The 14,679-nt window shown below is 56.7% G+C and overlaps 1 long non-coding RNA gene across 1 annotated transcript; it reads right to left on the bottom strand.

The window, feature by feature from the left end:
* Positions 1–2,208: 2,208 nt before the first annotated feature.
* On the bottom strand, positions 2,209–12,558 carry LOC140623275 (uncharacterized). The gene is made up of 3 exons (XR_012022941.1): positions 12,362–12,558; positions 6,494–6,640; positions 2,209–5,516 (listed from the first exon to the last, which is right to left on the bottom strand). It is a non-coding gene; the product is annotated as an uncharacterized lncRNA (long non-coding RNA).
* Positions 12,559–14,679: the final 2,121 nt, after the last annotated feature.

Genomic DNA, 14,679 nt, shown 5'->3' with positions numbered 1-14,679 from the left:
CAGTTGTCACCGGCAGAAGGGGGAGCTGCCTGCAGGCCCCCCACCCCCCCACTACCGTGATCGAGTTTACTCCAAGAAAAGCCTCTTCCAAAGAACAGCAAAGGAGGAAATCAATGAAAATTGATAGAGAAACGTAAAGCAGCTGTCCGCCGGGTGCCCGTGTGTGCGTGTGCATGCGTGTGCGTGTGTGCATGCGTGTGCGTGTGTGTGCGTGTGTGCATGTGTGTGCGTGCTCACGCGCGTGCAGCAAAAGCCTGCTGCCCGGACCCAGGCTGAGCGCCGAGGGCCAGAGGCCAGGGGCTGGGAGTCGCTGCAGCTGAGCCGCGGAGGGTGCGGGTGCTGGGGGAGGGGCCGCAGCCCGGGCTCCCTCGGTTAAGGGAGAGATTAATATATTCAATGCGCTCGGGGTAATTGAGGGAACAATCGAAGTGTTTTTCTAAAGCCCATAAAACGGCCTCATTTGCAAGGAGGAGCTGCCCGCCCCCAATCCCGGTATTTGATGGAGCTGGGGAGGGAGGGGGGAGCAGGGGCGACCCCAGGGGCTGGGGACCGAGACGGGAGGGGCTGGCAGGGCCGGTCTACCCAGTTCCCAGGTGCCCACCTCCCACCTCCCATCTCTGTCCAGCCCGGCCTCTGCCTCCCGGAGCCTGGGTCCCCACCTGTGCAACGGGCCACGGGCGGCCTCCCGGCAGGAAAGTGGGAAGGAGGCTGCTCTGGGTGGGGGAAGCCTACCTGCCGGGGACACCTAAGGCCGCCCGGAGGCGACGCCGAGCAAGGGGGGGGCCCATCTCCCCGCCCCCACCGAGCCGATCTGCAGTAAAGTTAATGAGACCCACATGGCGCGCCCTGCTCCCCGCGAACCCTTCCAGTCTCCGGGCGATAGAGGCCGCGTGTGCAACAGCGAGCAATAAAAGGCACAATGAATTTAAAAGAGTAAAGAGGGAGGAGAGGGAGGACTTGGAGCCGCAGGCCGGCCGAAGGGTGCAGGCTCAGGCCCAGAATGGGGGGCCTGCGGGGGCAGGGGGGGCGGAGGGCGAGGAGGGGGGGGAGGGACTGGGAGGGAGGGAACAAAGGGAGGGAGAGGGAGCCAGAGGTCTAAGGACCGAGGGCAGAGGGGACGCCGCGCCAGCCACTGCCACCTCCGTTCCCCTCCACTTCTCCTTAATGAAAGCCCCCAGCCGGTTGGTGCCAAAGCCACCATCAGAAGCCACAGGCTTCAAGCCAGGTGCTCCGCATTTGGTGATTGCTTTATTAGCTTTTTCTTCTCTTTTTTCCCCCTCCAGGGCAAAAGGGAAAAAAAAAGTGTCTTAAATGGAAAGAATACAAAAAAAAAAAAAAAAAGACCCTTGAAAGCGTCATTTAAAAGGCTCCTAGGGAACTGAATCATTTCCATGAAACAAAACTGCAATTGTTTGGAGGAGGTAAATGCAGGGCAGAGTGGGGGAGGGAACCCCCATCCCCCCAACCCCCTCTTCCCGCCTTCCCCTCCCCTCTCCTCCCCAGCTCCAGCTTCAGTGGGAGGATGCTCGCCTGCTCTGAGAGTGAAGGAGCCCCCAGGATGGCTCCCAGAGCCACAAGCAAGGCATTTTTAAGTTCATGTTTCCAGAAATTTCCATCACTGGGAATTTCCAGCCCAAGGTTTCTCTCTTAAACTGCTCCGCCTGTGGGAGTTTGTCCTTAAACTTTCAGCATCTCTTAGAGAGGTTGAGTGAGGTACCAGGAGGGATGTGGCCCTTGAGGGCTTTGTGGCTTGAGGCCCAAGGCTGTGGTGTCCTTTGCCTCCAACCCCCCCAGGAGGCAACGTTCCCCCTTAAAAGAATTGACTCCAGCAGCCTGACTGTGGCCTCCACCTTGGGCTTCCTCACCTTCCGGGACCCTCCATGCCCGGCACTGGACAGGCCACCCTCATTCTGGTCAGATAAACTCCCTCTTGCTCTGGGGGAAGGAGGGAAGGCCGTGCGGGTGCCGGGGTGGCACGGCCATGTGGTCTTAAAGCTGCCAAGAGGGGGATCCCTGGGTGGTGCAGCGGTTTGGCGCCTGCCTTTGGCCCAGGGCGCCATCCTGGAGACCGGGGATCGAATCCCACGTCGGGCTCCCGGTGCATGGAGCCTGCTTCTCCCTCTGCCTGTGTCTCTGCCTCTCTCTCTCTCTCTCTGTCTCTCTCTGTGACTATCATAAATAAAAAAAAAAAAAAAAAAAAAAAAAAAAAAAAAAAGCTGCCAAGAGGGTAGGGAGGTAGCTCCAGGGGCCAGAATGAGTCTGGTGGAGCTCTGCCCAGAGAGGAAGCCACCAAACACCCCATACAGCTGGTGGCAGGAAACCTGGAGCTGGCTCCACGCTTGGGAACCCCCCCTCCACCCCGCCAATGGGGCCCCTGCCTATGTGTCAGTGCCCCATCCATGGGTCAGGGGCCTGGGGAGGGATCTGGATGGATCCCGGCACACACGGGTGAATTCAAGAACTGGAGAAGGGAGGGTGTTCACCAGCCCAGCAGAGTCTCAGGATCCTGGAAATGCAGCGGCAGCACCAGTGCGTCCTTTCTGGCCGCACATCCTGTGGACATGGCTCAGGGGCACAGGGGCTGAGGTTCAAGTCAGTCACTGCCACCCACTTGGAGCCCCGCCTCCTGCTGCCTGCCTACTCTCTGGATCATTGCATTCCTAAGCCCCTGCCCTCTGCCCTGGACTCCGCACTCAGCCCGTGACCATCAGCAGTTCTGCTTTGAAGACTGACACACAAGATGGAGAACAACTTGTGAGCTCACAATGAAGCTGTACGTCGAAGAGATTCGACGGTCGAAGTGCCTGATGCAGACACGACGACGACGACGGAAGGTAGTCCGGAAGGAACGAAATCAATGCAGAGAAGGCTTCCTGGAGGAGGTGACCTTGAGCCTGGAAATCCATTCCTGGCCCCGAACTGGCTGCAGTGCCTGCAGGCTCCTCTCTCCATCCTTCTGCATCACTGCCTCGACTCACCACCTCACCCTACCCTCCTCTCAGCTGTCTTTCTCCTCCTCTTTAGTTGAGAGCCCAAGACAGCTGGGTGAAGTCCTTCCCTCCTGGGATCCATTTTCCCATCGGCAAAGGGGGGGGAGGAGGGTTTCCGAGGGCTCCTGCGGTTCTAGGCCACAACTTCCCCAGGGCACCGGCCACAGGCCAGAGGGACTGTCCCCGCCCCGTCTCGCTACTGTCCTGCCAGCAGTAGCTTGGAGCCTCCAGCCCCAGCTCCAGAAAGGTGCCCGTCGTCCTCGTTCACCTGAGCGGAAAGAAGGCGGCCCGGCTATCCTCTGAAGGGCCCCGTGGCATTGTGTCCCCCACTGGCTTCCAGGCCCTGCCATCAGGGTTGTGATTGCTGACCTCCCAGGAGGGAAGCGATCTTTCTCTCCCTTGAAAGCCATTTTCTTGTCTTGGTAGAAGCAGACATCTGACACTTTAAGAGGTGGAATGGCAGGGAGATGATGGCATTAAATAACAGAAATTAGAGCAGCCGCCGTGCTCCCGCAGCCCAAGGCCCCCCTTCCCTGCAGCCACCGCCCCGCCACATGCATTCAGGGCAGCAGCCTGCAAGCTGCCTGCACGGCCCTGGCTCGGGCTGGTCCCAGAGAACAGGGGACGGCTTTTCCCTGAGCTCTGAGCCTCTGTGTGTGTGCGTGGAGCCCTGTGACAAACTAGGACAGAGGGGCCAGGGCCGCCGAAGTCAGGGCGCGTGCAGTCTGAGTGAGCGGGATGTCAGGTAGGACCCGGGACCCTCCAAGTCCCTCACAAGCAGCCTTCTCCGCCCCCAGCGCGTGGCCGGGTATACAAGAGGTGGTCCAAAGTATTAGTAGATTTTTTAAAAAGTATTTGTTAATGGACTGATGAGTGAATGAATGAATGAATGAATGGATGGATGGATGGATGGATGGACAGAGGCTAAAGTGGTCCAGTAACAGGCTGAGACCTGGAGGAGAGACTGCCTGGGTCCCTTCCGGTTGTCCCGCACATGCTGCCGGGTTGCTGCCTAACGCGCGGCTCACGATGTTATCTTCTCTCCCCTGTGCCTCCCGAATTGAGCATCCACCTGCCTCTTTTGCCACCTTACCCTGACTCGCTCCCCTTTCTCCGGCCCATCAGCCCCCCTTGAACCCGACCAGCCCACCACGCTGGGCTCCCCGTCAGGCCCAGAGAGAGGAGCTGCAGGAAAAGCCAGGTGCCTTGGGCTCCAACCTCGGCGCGGCCCCTGCTGCCAGGGAGACCCTCTCCTTCTCAGCCAGCTTATTCTGGTCCCTCCCTCTGGAACACCTTCCCCAGAGCCCGGCCCGGCACCCTGGAGTCCTACCCGCCGAGGATAGGCCCATAGGGTCGGACTGTCAGCACCTAACAAATGTCTGATGGTTGAACGAATGGAATGAATGGACTCATCTCAAATGACATCTCTTCGGAGGAGCCTGACTGGCACCCTCCCTCACCAGGGCGCCCCTTGCAGCACGGGCCTTACGGGACTATATCAGGCCCACACTGTGCCCAATGTCGTCAGGCTAGGTGGCACCGCGAGCTCTGGGACTGGCCTGGCTTTGGATCCCCTTCCCCAGTGCACACTAAGTTCCCCCAGGAAATGTCACTGGTATTAAATGGAATCCTGCGACCTTGGGGATGATCCTCGGTTTCACTGCCTGTGAAATGGGCTACTACTGGCTCCACTAGCTTCCACCTGTCCTGGCTTCGAGGCCCACCAGCCACACTGCCTGGCTGCAGAACATAACCACATTGGGAGACCCTCCTTCAGCCTGGACAAGGACTAGACTCTCTTCCTTGGGTCTGAGGCCACCAGGATCTGGTTCAGGGCTGAACCCCTCCTGGCCGAGGTGGGAGCTGGACAGGGTTGAAGGTGGGCGCACACAGACTTCTGTCCCGTGGTCATTTCGGTCGGGCCTCTCTCAAAACTTGATGACAAGGTGTGAGATGGAATTTGGGGACCAAAGGCTCTCAGGGGAAGCTCACCCATTGGGCAAAAGAAACCCCACCCACTGCTGTCCCTGCTCTGTATGGGCATTGTTCCGTTTTCCGTCACCCCCTGCAAACTGGGACCCCGGTCTCCGTTCTCCAACTGCAGGCTCTCCAGAACGGAATGAGGCCACCCTCAGAAGTTCTGCTGCTCTGCTCAGTGAGGATCTGGGGACAGTCAGGCCCATCAGTCAGTGACTCTGGGTCTTCCAGCGGGGGTGGGTACGGAGGGCTGATGCCAGAGCCCGAGCCAGGTCCCAGGGGACACCCACCTGCAGCACCCACCCGACAGCTGGGGCTCTGGGCACGGAGACGGGAGTCCTGGAGACCAGTGTGGGGCTGGAGGCTGAGCGCCGGGGCTCTCGGAAGGCCACGCTGTCAGGTGGGCCGTGGGGTCGGTGCTCGGCGGCCCACAGGTCCATGCGGGGCTGGTTGGTCGCGAGAGGACCCCGAAGAGGGCCTCGCCTACCGGCTGGGCTGCCTGTCCTGAGGCCCCGACCAGCCAGTGCCTCCACCACAGCTTGCAGAACCCTGGAGACGGGAGGCATGTGCTCAGGGGCCTGGTCTGGGGGCTCCTGGCCTGCCCCGGGGTGGGGATGACACCTGGGCGGCCTGTCCTTTGAGTGGAAGCCCAGCCTGGCTAAGATTTCCCTGCGGGTGGCACCCTGACCCCTCTCGGGCCCCACTCTGACCCCTCCCTTTACCGATGTGGGGATGGGAGGGCTCTTAGCCGGTGACATGGTCCTGAGTGTCCCTACGTGGAGGGAAGAGTCCAACCTGTCCCTCATCTCTGGCCACCTGAAGGCCTGGGACTTGGCTTCCCCATTCCCTCACATCCCACCTCCTCCAGGAAGCCTGCCTGCATGGCCTCCCGACCTAGGCATAGACCTTCTCCTTCCAGACGACTTAACTATTCTCTGTTTGAAATTCCTGCCCCTCTACCTAACCTGGAAACTTCCTGAAGGCCAGACCCAGGTCTCCCCCTCTCTGTCCACCCCCATCCCCACAGTCCAGTGGTGCTCAGGGCTGGGCACTCAGGACCCTGGCTCTAATGTCACTCAGTGTGACATCCAGTGGGACTGGCCCCAAACCTGCTGGGTGCTCAGCTCTTGTGAATTTACAAAGCCATTCCTCATCTGTCCTTTTATTTCCTCCTCACCTGACCAGTATGACCAGCATCAGTGTCCCCTGTCACACTGAAGGAGACAGGGGCTCACGGAGAACCCTGCATTTGCCCAAGATCACACAGGCGGAGCTTTGGGATCCAGTCCAGAGTTCTGCCCCTGCCCCTCCCAGCTTCCCCGAGGCTCCCTGGGGTCCCTGATGGGGGGCTTGAGGTGGGAGTTACAGGACCCTTCTCTCCCCCCAGCCACCACCCTTACTTCCGCACCTTTGGGTAAAGTAAAGACCAACTTGTTCCTGGTGAGGGCGAGGCTCTGGCCAGGATCCTGCTGCTCAATGACATCGGTGACAGCAGAGCAGGTAGGGAGGGGGTCCCCATTATTTACCTGCAACCGTACCCCAGTCCCTGAGCCAGCCCTCAGGGCGTTCTCAGCTGTCAGCTGCAGGGCATATCCGTCCTCCTCCTTAAACTCCACACTCAAGACTTCAAATTCCAGATCCAGTGTCTTCTCCTCGGCCTTCAGCCTCTGGCTCTGCAGGGATGGAGGGACCCAGGGTTCAGGCCCCCGGAAGGCCATGAACTGACCGGGGACTGACCCCCCAGGCTGAGCACCGCCCCCTCCCTCCCACAGCCTGGGCCCAGTCTGAAAGCCTGTACACTGGGCGCTCAGGGCTATACCCCACCCCTCTTTTTGTTTGTTTGTTTGAGGAGAAACCAGGTAACAAGCCAGGGAGCTGGGCCTGTTGTAGAGAACGAAGGCTGCCATTGATCTGTCCCTTTCAGCATTTGTTCATTCAACAAATATTTATTGAGCATCTAATGTGTGCCACGGACTATTTTAGGCGTTTGGAATATAGCGGTGAACCAAATGAAGGATCCTGTCTGCCTGAAGCTTCTCTTCTAGTGGGGGAGGGAGGCTGGACAGATAGAAATAGACACAAAATATAGAAAATAGGTAAATTATAACATATGATAGAAGATACTAATTCTTTTTTTTTTTTTTAAGATACTAATTCTATGAAAATATTAGTGCAGGGTCAGGGATGAGGAATACTGGGGTGGGGGGCACAGAATTGCACAGGCTATTGGTTTCTCAGCACTTTCCATTTCTGGGGGAGCCTGTCTCTACATACCTGTTCATTCCCAAGAGTTGGTGAGTTGAGGGGGGTGGTCTCAAGGAAAGAGGGACAGTGTTTGTTCTCTGGGAGGATGGCCTTGGCACCTGCTTCTGGAACCAGTTTGCCTTTGTAATCAAAACTCACAGTATGGGGCACAGCTTCACTTTACAGAGAGCCCAAAGCTTCTTACACTAAAGAGCTGTCATTCTGGAACCCAACCTTCCTGAGCCTGGGTCTTGCTGATACCCAAGAGGAGAGCAGAAATTCTGAACACGCCTCAGTAAGAGCCATCTCTACCATCAGCATCACCACCATCTCTGTCACAACCAACATCATCACCATGACTATTACCATCACCACTACCATCATCACCATTGTGTCCATCACCACCATCACTATGACTGACCATAGTCACTGGAGTCCCGGGATCGAGTCCCACGTCGGTCTGCCATTACCACCATCACTATGACCATCACCATGACCACCATTACTGCCATTACCACCATCACCATCACTATCATCACCATCATTTCCATCGCCATCATCATCACCATCGCCACCATCCCACCATCTTCACCTCCAATATCATCATCATCATCACCATTTATGATACTCATCGTTGAGCAGCTCCTGTGTACCAGACACTCTATGTGACTATGTGATATAGATATACTCATTTCCGTTTTACAGATGAAGAATCGGAGGCTGAGAGATCACCCAGATCTGTACCTATCACTATACTTTCCCCTACTAAACCTGTCCTGGGGGCACCTGGGGGGCTCAGCGGTTGAGCATCTGCCTTCGGCTCAGGTCATGATCCCAGGGATCGAGTCCCACATCGGGTTCCCTTTGGGAAGCCTGCTTCTCCCTCTGCCTGTGTCTCTGCCTCTCTCTGTGTCTCTCATGCATAAATAAATAAAATCTTAAAAAAAAATAATAAACCTGTCCTGGGACTGTCTCGAAGCCTGAAATTCATACTATTAGGGCCTTCTGTATCCTAAAGCTGGGGAAGAACAGCTCTGAGTCCGAAAAGTACATGTATGGAGACATAGGCTTCGTTCAAGAGTTCGTTCGACGTCACCTTGGCTGGAATGCATGATTTCCATAAAATAAGAGATAACCAGTCTAAAGATGGTACTGGCCAGCCCTGCTAAGGGACCTGATGTACGCGGTAGGCTTCCTCTACAATGATTAGAATCCAGTTCCTTCAGATTTCCCCGAGGAGAAACTGAGGCAAAGAGGGTTTAGGAGACCAGATGTCTAGTCACCTGACTTGCACGTGAACTCGGGCAGTGGCCCCATCTGTACCGTAAGTGTGAGTTGGATGGGAAGTCTTCCCCCAGCTCTGGAGGTCTGAAACTCTAAGTCACGGTGGGAAAGGTCAGAGTCTGGCCATCTGGGGAAGAGAGGCCCCCTGGAAACCTTTGGGCCTGACCGACCAACCTGGGTCTAGAAGCTGTGGTTTGTCCCGCTAAGGTCTAAGGTCTTAGAGATTCAGCAGCTCTCTTCCCTTACACGCTTGGGTTTTTGTTTTGTTTTTTAAGATTTTACTTATTTATTTATGTGAGAGAGATAGTGAGAGAGAGAGATAGTGAGAGAGAGGGAGAGGTGTTGGGGAGGGACGGAGGAGAAGCAGACTCGCTGCATAGCAGGGAGCCCTACGCAGAGCTCGATCCCAGGACCTTGGCATTATGGCCTGAGCCAAACCCAGGCGCCCATTCCCTCACACTTTGAAGTGCCGCCCTAGAGATGTCACAAGGTGGGAGTCGAACCTCCGTGCGCCGCCCAGCCCTGTGTCCCAGTGAGCAGGCTCCGTTGCACACAGCTGTTCCTTCTAGTTGGCTTACCCCAGCCAGGCAACCCTCGGCCCCTCCTGCCTTCCTCTCTCCTTTCCCTCCCTCCCTCCCTCCACTTTCTATAGAAGGGCGGGGGGGGGGGGGGGGGGAATGGGGGGTGGGGGGGGGATGGGGGGTGGGGGGGGTGACCATGCTGCTCTCAGCATGGGGCGCTCCAGCCCTCCCCCAGGGGCCTCCCTACCCCAGCTCAGCCTCTGGGGAAGGCTCATTCTTTTGGTGTGTGTGTGTGTGTGTGTGTACAGTTATCTTTTAAAACTGTGGTAAAGGGGATCCCTGGGTGACTCAGCGGTTGAGCGTCTGCCTTCGGCCCAGGGTGTGATCCTGGAGTCCCGGGATCAAATCCCGAGTCGGGCTCCCTGCATGGAGCCTGCTTCTCCCTCTGCCTGTGTCTCTGCCTCTCTCTGTGTCTCTGTGTGTCTCTGATGAATACATAAATAAAATCTCAAAAAAATAAAATAAAACTGTGGCAAAATATACACAACGTAAAATGTACCATCTTAATCGCCTCTATGTGTGCAGCTCAGCGGTGTTAGGTACGTTCACATTATGGCGCAACCCCTCTCCAGCGCCCTTCTCCTCTCATAAAACTGAAACTCTACACCCATTAAATAACAACTCCCCATTCCTTCCTCCCTCCAGCCCCTGGCAACCACTCTTCTACTCTCCTGGCTCTCTGAGTGACTGCTCTAGGCACCTCGTCACGCAGTAGCAGTATTTGTCCCTTTGTGACCAGCTTATTTCATTCTGGGGCATTCTGTCCCCGGCCCGGCCTGCCCTGTGTCCCCTCCCCTGCCTTTGCTGGTACTCTTGCCTCTGCCCCAAAGGCCCAGCCACACCTGTTGTCACCCTGTGCATCCTGCTGGAGGCTCAAAGCCTCCTCCTCTGTAACTGGGGCAGTGACTCCCTCCTGTGCCCCACTCTGTGCCTTCCTCTTCTGTCTCAAATGATGACTTGCCATACTGGACGGAATAGAGCTTCAGGGGTCATGTCTGTGTGTCCAGGCCAGGGCCGAGCAAAGGATAGGTACCGAGGGGACCATTAAAGCATTATTGAATGAACGAATGAATGAATGAATGAATGAGTAGATGGACAAACCCAATCCAGCTTTTACTTGCACACAAAAGAGTAAGAAATGGTTCTTTGGGGCACCTGGGTGGCTCAGTGGTTGAGTGTCTGCCTTGGGCTCAGGTTGTGATCCCAGGGTCCTGGGATCGAGTCCCACATGGGGCTCCCTGCATGTCTCTCAAGAATAAATGAATAAAATCTTTAAAAAGAAAAGAAAAGAAAAGAAAAGAAAAGAAAAGAAAAGAAAGAAAAGGTTCTTTGTTGACTTCAACTGGATTCCAGCAGAGAGAAGCAAAGACCATTTTGGGCTTTTGACTCATACTTGGACTTAGATACATCCTGGTGCAGGCTGGTGCCCAGGTAAGTGACAGGGCAGGAGGTAGTGGTTCCTTTTTTTTTCTTCTTTTTTTCATAAAGATTTTCTTTTCTTTCTTTCTTTCTTTCTTTCTTTCTTTCTTTCTTTCTTTCTTTCTTTCTTTCTTCTTTCTTTTTCTTTCTTTCTTCTTTCTCTTTCTTTTCTTTTCTTTTTTTATTCATAAGAGACAGAGACAGAGAGAGAGGTGCAGAGACACAGGCAGAAGGAGAAGCAGGCTCTGTGCAGGGATCCCGATGCGGGACTCGATCCCAGGTCTCCAGGATCACGCCCTGGGCTGAAGGCGGCGCTAAACCACAGAGCCACCCGGGCTGCCCTCATAAAGATTTTCTTAAAAGATTTATTTATTTATTTATTTATTATAGAGAGAGGAAGCAGAGGGGCAGAGGGAGGGGGAGAAGGAGAGAAGCAGACTCCCTCTGAGCACAGAGCTCCACACGGGGTTCCATCCCACAAGCTCTGAGATCATGGCCTGAGCCGAAATCGAGAGTTGGATGCTTAACCAACTGAGCCACCCGGGCAGCCCAGGAGGTCGCGGTTCCTAATTCTCAGACTTCTCTGGGCCTGGCCTCTGTTCCACCTCAGTGAATTTCCAGAGGTCAGGGCCGGCTAGCACCCCCATTTCACAGATGGAAAACCTGAGCCCGGGTAGCAGATCAGGACCAGCTCCCTCCTCCCTTCCCAGGATTCGCCTCTACGCCCATCTGCCTCCCTGACTCAGCCTTCTGTAGTTTTCAAAAGATTTAAACTGCAGGCAGAGGCCTGGCTCCCGCAGAAGGACAGGAAGGGGCAGGGTGTGGGTGAGGAGGGGGCGGCGTTGCCGAGGTCCAGGCCGCCCTCCTGGGCCCCAGCACGCGAGGCCGTGGTGAAGCCCTCCAGTGTCCTTTGTTCCCTGGAAGAGTGGCCGCTCAGAGGCTGCTGGCTTTGTCTGGAAGAGCCTGGCCTGTGATCAGCCCCTCCCAGAGGCCCCTTCCCGCTGCCCACAAGGGCTCCTTTCAGCCTCCTCTGTTGACACCTGTGGGCCCTCAGACCCCCATCCTCACCCCCAAGGAGCCATCTTCAGCTTCCCCCGCTCCCCGCAACCCTCCTGGTGTCTGCTCAGAGTTGAGTCCTCCCAGCAGGGACGTCTGAGAGTTCCTGGCTCTACCATCCTCTTCTACAAATGGGGAAGCAGAGCCTCAGAGAGATCACAGAGGGGAGTGAAGGGAAGGACCTGGACCTCAGGCCTCCGGATTCCCCGGCCAGTGGGGTGGTCTCAGCACCCAGCCTCCCCCAGCAGCCTCTCCCCTCCTGCCCCTGCCCCCTCCACCCCCCTGGCCCGAGGGGAACCATCCCAGGCCCACACCCCACTCCTTTCAAGTCCACAGCACCAGAAGCCTACAGGGTGATAAGATCATAGACTCAGCACTGGTCAAGCGAAGCATAGCAGCAGCCTCTTTCCATCACCCAGATTGGAAAACAGGCCCAGAGCAGGACAGGGCCTCTTTGTGGCCACATTAGAAGTCTGGTTTCTTCCCTCCCCTGATAGTGGGCCTTAGGGTTGGGGCCTGGCTACCCCGACACTGTGCCCTCCATCTCCTGGCCTCTGGCACCGTCAGGCTGCAGATCTTGCCCCTCCTGGCCTCCTGCTCCGGGCTCAGGTCATGCCTGCAGCCGGCTCCCTGGCCTTCAGCTGAGCAGGAGGCTGGGGCTGTACCCGTGACCCCCTGTCCTCACCCAGCAGCCCCTCTCTGCCAGCCTCGGCTCAGAAGAGAGAAAGTTCCCGAGTAGCAGAAGGGAGAAGGCCCTAGCGTCTGGCAGCATCCGCAGCACTGCCCTTCGCCTTCCCTGCGCCTACTCACTCAGCTCTTCTTCTGGCTCCGAGGACTCAAAGTCCTGAGCCGGCATCCAGCCTGCGTGGGCGCCCTGCAGACTCTGGGGGTTCGGAGACCAGCAGCAGTCCTCCTGTGCGCCCGAGATGGACAGGCAGGTGACTGGGGAGGGAGAGCGGGAGCTGGCAGGGGCAGTACCAGGTGAGCACACCAGAAGGCCCAAGGAAAGGTGCCGCCTCAAACCTTTAGGTGGAGAGACAAACTTCACAGTCAGGCTCAGACGGGGAGACAGAGACAGGGAGAGAGGAACAGAAAGGGGAGGACAGTGGAGGGGGGGGTGGGGGGAGAGAGAGAGAGACAGATCGATATAGGGTGGGGCAGAGCCGGACAGGAAGGAGAGACAGAAAGGTGGGAGGCAGGCTAGACTGGGCGAGGCGAGGTTGGGCTAGAGAGACGGTAACGGGGATGGAAGGAGAGACTTGGGGCCTGGGACAGGTGGGCAGCAGAAGGACAAGGACACAGAAAGAGAGGAAGGAGCCAAACGGGAGTTACTGATGGACCCACCAGTAGGCACCCGTGTGCAGAGCTTCTGCTGTGTTCTCATCAGACCGAGTGCTGTGCGGTGTGTCTCAGGCAGGCCACTTACCCATCTCCGGGGGCCTTCACCCAACTCCAGGGACTGGGTCCCAGGCAGAGTCCCCAGCCACGGAGGGAGCAGAGTCCAGGCCCTGGAAAGGGAGGTTTCTGGGCAAAGAGCTGTGAGCTCTGTGCATGCGTAGGGGGTGGGAGGAGGGAGGATCTCAGGCAAAACTTCTCCTAGCTCAGTCACTGCCCTGGCACATCATGTGGCCTCTGTGGGCCTCCATTTCCTCCAGATGTGACGGTGAGTATGGCTAGAGCAGGGGTCTCTGAGAGCTCCTGCCCTAAGGCCTGGCTTTGGCTCAGGCTCTTTCTTTGCAGCTAATTTACTGCTCTCTCCTACTTAACTCATGACCTTTACCTCATAGTCCAAGACGGCTGCTTGAGATCCAGCCGTCACACCTGCATTTCAGCCAGCTGGAAGGAGGAAGGAGGAAAGAAAACATCTGTCTTGTAAAGAACACCTCTCTTCAGAAGTTACAGTCAACACTTCCTTTTCCATCTCGTTGGCCAGTTCCTAGTCTCGGGGCTGTATGTCAGCTTCAGGAGAGGCCGGGGTCACAGTCTCACACAGCTCAGAGATGCCTGCGCAGCTGCTCTCACGCAGCAGGCTTCCATACAGCCTTAGAGTGTTTACCTTTTGTTTACTCGATACGTAGGTAGATAGACAGATTGTAAATACACATTTCGAGCGATGAAAATCCTCCTTCGTTGCCCCAAACTCCTCCCTGTCCCGAGTGTGGCCACTACGAACAATTTGCTGTGCGTCTACTAGATTCATTTTTTTAAATTTTTTTATTTATTTATGATAGTCACAGAGAGAGAGAGAGAGGCAGAGACACAGGCAGAGGGAGAAGCAGGCTCCATGCACCGGGAGCCCGACGTGGGATTCGATCCCGGGTCTCCAGGATTGCGCCCTGGGCCAAAGGCAGGTGCCAAACCGCTGCGCCACCCGGGGATCCCTAGATTCATTTTCTGGTGTATTTACACACACACGTACATGCACGCACCTGTGCACATAAAGAGTGGGGCCACGATTCGTGTGCTGCTCGGCGCCTGGCGTTCATGGCTGGCACACTTGGCGCCGGGACCTGGAGGTCGGAGCATCCCGTCCCTGAGGAAGGACCTCACTCTACAAGACTTAGCAAAGCCGAGCGGTGGACTTGGGCTTGTTGCCAACTTCTGCATGACGAGGGGCCTTGGAAGAGGCAGGGCAACTTCCCTGCATTTGTATGCAAAGGGTCTTTGAGGGTAGATTTCCTGAAAAGGGGCCAAGGGGAGTTCTCGGAGTTGTGGGTTTACCCCTTTCCGCGTCATATCTCTTCTCAGGGATATGCCCTCTGTCTGGGTCCTCATCACCTCGGGGTGGCAATCCCCCATCCTAAAGCCTGTGCTCCGTAGGCTGCCCAAGCTTTTTGTTGGCTGTACCCCCTTTCTCCTTGGAGGAGGAAGAAGGTGCCTCCCTGGGTGTCCATCTCCTGGGGATTTAGGGCTTTGATTCTTTGCCCCTTCCCCCCTCCCCCCGGCTGCCCCAGTACCACCAGTGCTGTTTACCCCTCCAGGGCTCTGGAGGAGGAGGGGAGAGCCTGAGCCTGCCTCCAGTGAACAGAGAGGACGGGGATGGGGATCGGCTGGCCCACTGTCCCCACAGCCTTGGGGGTTGCAGGAATGTGTTTGGGATGAAGAGCAGGCCCCAGAACCCCGGCCTA

The sequence above is a fragment of the Canis lupus genome, chromosome 32, assembly GCF_048164855.1.
Source record: "Canis lupus baileyi chromosome 32, mCanLup2.hap1, whole genome shotgun sequence".
NCBI classification, from domain to species: Eukaryota; Metazoa; Chordata; class Mammalia; order Carnivora; family Canidae; genus Canis; species Canis lupus.
This window is presented reverse-complemented; position numbering and strand designations above follow the sequence as displayed.